This window comes from Dipodomys merriami, unplaced genomic scaffold, assembly GCF_024711535.1.
Source record: "Dipodomys merriami isolate MVZ:Mamm:240054 unplaced genomic scaffold, mDipMer1.0.p SCAF_736, whole genome shotgun sequence".
Taxonomy (NCBI): domain Eukaryota; kingdom Metazoa; phylum Chordata; class Mammalia; order Rodentia; family Heteromyidae; genus Dipodomys; species Dipodomys merriami.
In genome coordinates this window covers 421,345-427,197 of record NW_027206331.1, presented here as the reverse complement: position 1 = coordinate 427,197, position 5,853 = coordinate 421,345, and positions in this window count along the sequence as shown.

Genomic DNA, 5,853 nt, shown 5'->3' with positions numbered 1-5,853 from the left:
GTGGATCACAGTCCTCCTGTATGTGACAGGCATGAGCCACTAGGGTCGGTCCACTGTAGTTGGATGGTAGACATGTAGTGCCACGCTCAGTCATTGGTTTAGATGGATTGTCACAAACTCAGTCCACAGCAGCCCATTTTTGACCACAGGTGAAGTTCTGGGTTGGGCCTCAACCATTGGACTTCAATCTCCTCATGGGACAGTTTTGAGAAAACAAGGGATTAATACATTGTGATCTCTAGAGCAGGGTCAGACACAGAGGGAGGGGCCCTCAGATACGGTTCTTGGCAGTTCTGTGAGTAAATGACAGAAAATACCCGGAAAGATCTCAGATGGTTTTGTGTTATTAATGTTGTGACAGGTATGGGATTATAAAACAAAACAGGATACTCTTTCTTTAATACCAATCCCCATGAGGAATGGGATCCTTCACTTTGTTCAGTTTTGAAGCTGGGGAAACTGAGGCACAGAGAAGCTGGGTGACCTACTAATGACTCCCAGCTGACAGGAAGCTTGGCCTGACTTCTCTGCCATGCTCCCTAGGACAATGGGTGTTATTCAGTCTACTTCTTGTGGTGGGAAGTCCACATCTTTTCAGTCATGGGGCTTGAACTCTGGGCCTGGGGCAGCTCCCTGAGCTCCTCAGCTCAAAGCTAGCACTCTACCACTTGAGTCACAGGACCACTTCCAGTTTTCTAGTGGTTCTTTGGAAATAAGAATCTCACATGTGTTACTGCCAGGGCTGGCTATAAACCACAATCCTCATATCTCTGCCTCCACTGTACTTAGGATTACAGGCCTGAGCAACAGGTACCTGGCTTAAGTATAATTCTGACCTTCTTCTCTCTCTCTCTCTCTCTCTCTCTCTCTCTCTCTCTCTCTCTCTCTCTCTCTCTCTCTCTCTCTCTCTCTCTCTCTCTCTCTCTCTCTCTCTCTCTCTCTCTCTCTCTCTCACAGGACCTGATTGAATGGGTGATGGAGGAGTTTGCCTAGCGTCCCTAATGTGGTTGGAACCAAGGTGGCCCTCTTATTCTGGAGGTGGGCTGTGGGTCAGGAGCTGTCTCGCTCAGTCTGTTGTACCAGCTCCATGAGGTAAGTCCCTCTGTGCCCTGGCTAGACCGTGACAGTTATTCATTGTCTATCTAGCCTTACTGGATTCAGTACTGTGACCAATGCCCTTTTCTAGCAAAAATTTCTGGCTAAAATTATGATACATCGTTACGGAATGAAAATTTAATGCCATCTTAAGAGAGTTATTTAGTGTTCTGGGAATGTGGCTTCATGGTAAAGTGATTGCCTAGCATTTATGAAACCCTGGGTTCAATTCCTCAGTAACACATAAACAGAAAAAGAAACACTGGAAGTGGTCCTGTGCCTCAAGTGGTAGAGGGTTAGAATTGAGCAAAAAAAAAAAAAAAGGTGAGGAATAATTCCCAAGTGCTGAGTTTCAGCCTCAGGACTGCCAAAACAACAAGAGCAACAACAACAACAATGAACATTTAGTTAGTAAATGCAAAATAAAGAACCCAAACTTGGAATATATAATTGTTCCTTCCATACTGATACTTGACAATAATCCCTAATTCATGTACTTTACCTATATTAGGATACTGTGTTAAAAAAAAGTTTTGTTCATTAGGTCAGGGCAATTAATGCCAGGAATGTGCTTAGATGTTAGGTGTACATTAATTCTGGAAATTCACATATTCCAGGACTTTGAGAGGGGTCACTTCTAATCGCAATGAGAAGGGTAGTCTAAGTGAGATTTGGAAATCATTTTGGCCAATCATAGCACCAAAAAGGCAGAGGCTAATTAACAGTCGTGACAGAAGAGAAGTAATAACTCCAGATGGAAGGAAAAAATGATAGTAGATAAGGTATAGCAGAAACAGTTCTAGGGAACCATTTTTGGTTATTGAAGAACTAGTTATCAACTAGGCTTATTCCTCATTGTTTTAGCATTCTAAATCTCTTAGGCTAGATAAATGTGTCTCCTTCTATGCTGTTCTTTCATACCTGATATCCTTTGCTTTCTGAAAATCTGTCTTTCTATATTTCTTTATGAACATTTCCTAATACGAAATACACCTACACAGATGTCACAGGATGCTAATGTAAGGGTCCCATAGCTCATGAGTCATTAATGTAACAAAATGGAAAAGGAGGAGATATTTATTGTTACCTCAATTTTTCTGAAAAGCTGCAATGTCATCATTTGGTTCAAATTTCCATTCTTTGTCTACATAGAGTCATTAAGTGCACAAAAATGCAAATATGAGCCAGGTGATGGTGGCTCTTGCCTGTAATCCTAGCTAAAACCAGAGGATTGTGATTCAAATCCAGCCTGGTCAGGAAAGTCCATGAAACACTTATCTTCAATTAGCCACCAGAAACCCAGAAGTGGTGCTGTAGCTAATGTGGTACAGCATTCAAGTTGAGCTGAAGAGTTGAGAGACAGTGCCCAGGATCAGTGTTCAATCCCCACAATCAAAAAAAAGTGCAAATATGGCTTTAAGTTTCCCCCAAAGGAATGATTAAGTCAACAGTAATCTTCCCAAAGGATTCAGTGCACCTACTTTGCTGAGTTATTTAAGTTATGGCTTCTTTGATGAACATATTCTCTTCTTGAAACATGGTCAAAGATTAGCTTTATCGTAACTTCATCTAAAATTTTTTGGTTCAAAAGAGAAGTCCAAACAGTTGTTGTCACTTAGCTTTCTTACTGTCTTAGTTCAAAGCCAACCAGGCAGGAGAGTCTGTCATACTCTTATCTGAAATTAAACACCAAAAAACCAGAAATGGAGTTTTGGCTCAAGCAGTTGTGTACTAGCTTTGGGGGCAGGTCAGAAAGAAAGACAACTGTTCAGGGACAGGTTCCAGCCTCTGAGTTCAAGCCCCAGAACTAGCACAAAGTAAACAAACAAGCAAACAACACAATTCCTGGGTATTTCTTTGGGACTCTCCTTAAAGGAGTAGTGGTCCGATAACAGGCTGGTTTTGCTGATCATACTCTCTGGATCCTGTTTTTTGAAATCTTTATTGCTATGGAAAACTCAGGACCAGACTAAAGGAATTGATAACTGACTCCTGCAACAAGAGAATCATCTCAGGAGTGAAACATCCATCCATAAGACACTTCAAAACTTCCATATCTTTGTTTATTTGCAGTAGAACACTTTTAAAACAAATTCATTTCCTTTTGTTATGCTGGCCTTCAAATGGCATATTGTTTCCTTTAGTGATACTCTCAACTACAAGTTTACAGACAAGTTTTATATAAAGAACACACTCAAAATTGTCAGGAAGAAAGTTTCCTTCAAGCCTTGAATTCTTTTCTTGTACAGTAAAAAGAAAGCAAAAGTTAACTTGAACTTTGTCATTCCTCTATGCTCAATTCATCTCCTGAGATCAATTTCCACATCTAGTAACAGTTACTTCCGCTTACTTCCAGTAACAATCTATGGTGCCTCTTCAGAAAAAAAAATGAATGTTTTCTGGCTTCATTGAAATAGCACAAGGACACTTTTGGACATGAGGTAACACGTGTTTCAGAGACAACTTAGTAATGAGAAAATATGAAATTTAATTTGCTTATGAATACTTTTTTCATGAGTACATTTTGTTCAAAGTTCTTAAGTGCTCTGTAAATTATGGTGAATTTTAAATGGGAGAAGGTTCTCAAATCATTTTTTGTGAGTGTATGTGCTGTGCATTAATTTCCCAAGTGTACACGAGTGAACAGTAAGAGAAACAATAGGAATAATAGGAAAGAGAAGTTCTGTGTTTATTTAAAAGGCTTCAGTAAAATATAGAACACTCTACAAATAAGACAACATTGAAACAGTAAAGCCAAGTCCAGTAGGTAGATTTATGGGAGTGATATAGGGAAAGCATTACTTCTATGTGGAAGATGAAGCCAAATCCTTTCTAAATCATGCTTTATAAACACGTAATTTTGTAAAAAGAAGAATGGAAGAATGATTGTTTCCAATGCAAGTCACGTATGAGAGAATGGACTTAACTGGAAAAAATAAGATTTATACTAGCAATGAATCTGGTGGCTAAGATCACATTTCTTTTTTTTTTTTTCCTTTTCTTATATTCTTTTTTGTAGTTGTTGGTCGTGGTACTTGAAATCTGGGACTGGGCACTGTCCTTCTGCTCAAGGCTAGTGCTCTTCCACTTGAGCCACAGTGCCACTCCCAGTTTTCTGGTAGTTATTGGAGAAAAGAGTCTCCAGGACTTTCCTACCTGGGCTGGCTTTAAACCCCAATCCTCAGATCTCACCACACCCAGCTTAGGACCACATTTCTAACATTGTATACTCAAGGTATGTAATGTATATGTTCATCTATCTTTATATTAATTCTTGAGTTAAAAATCTAGGCTACAGGTTATACTTAACACTCACAAAAGTGTTTGTAGTTTAAAAGTTGATACTCCTGGAAAAATAAAACCTAAAAATTAAAACAGTCTGAGAAGTTCAATTTGCATCCAACCTGGGCAGAACAGGCTTTGAGACACTACCTGAAATTAAACAGCCAAAAGCTGGAATACTAGTCATGAGCAAGATTGCTGAATAAGAGCATGAGGTTTTTGCATACATACATACAAACATACACATACACACAAAGGGACTTATATGTGCACACAAAAATACACAAGTGAAACAACTCTCAGAATATGTAGAAAAGTTAGAAAACAATAGAAAATATGTCCTGAGTAAGACTAGAATCAAGTGATAATTTTTAATATTAGAAAGCCCTCCAGTGAACTTTCCCCCAAAAAGTTGAGAATAATACATAGCTAGGAATCAGTGATAGTAAGGGAGTCAAGCAACATTATTAACAGGATAGGATCCATGGAGGAATGAATCAGGGAACCCTGTAGGTGCATATAAAAATGTTCATATCTTGCGTGAATTGTTAGAACATCTTTGAAAATAGTACATAAAGAGTCTGAGCAGTCAATTTAGTGGATAAGATCTTAGGAGTTCAGAATTACGAGTCTGTTTCTAGAGTAAATAAACAAACTATGGCAGGGCAATGTGATACAAGCCTGGAATTCTAGCACTTCGTCAGGAGATTAGAGAATGGAATTACATTGCGATACCTTCCCTGGAGTAGGTAGAACAACTTTGTCTCAATAAAACAAACCAAACAACAAAAAAGGAATACACAGTTGGAATTTTGGGCTAATTTTCTCATTATGTTTTGAGAAGTCAAGTTTCCTATTGAAATGCAACTTATATATATCCTCATTTGGTTTTAAATGCTCTCTTATTACAGAAAATTCTAGATGCAGAATGGCTCATTATTTCCATCCAAAAATTTACAAAACTTAGTAAGCACCATTCTGTTGGATTCCAAAGAAATGTTGAAGGATTACAAAAGCTTAAGCCAGGAGAAATAGCAAAGTTCATCTAATGTAGTACTTTGTAGACTTTGTTAAATTAGAATTTAGATTTAAAATATGTATTTTTGTTTTGTTTGTAATTTTATATTCTATAGGATACTAAAAAATTTTTTTAAGTAGAGGGATTAATGGACAAATTCACAAATGATTCTTGCATTCTATTTTCCTAGAATATTCTTTCAAGAGAGTTATAATTAGAACATAGTTAATAGATAATTCCCACAGTTCATGTATACCATGTTAATGTGAATAATCTAGACAGAGTTGCTAAGAAATGGATGATATTAATTTATAAATTTAGAAAAACAACAATTTCCTGTTTCTAGCTCTCTGCTCTCTCTGTTCATTTCTATCTCTCTCTCTCTCTGTTCTATCCTAGCTCTCTCTCTCTGTTCTTACCTCTCTCTCTCTGTTCTTTTCTAGCTCTCTCTGCTCTAG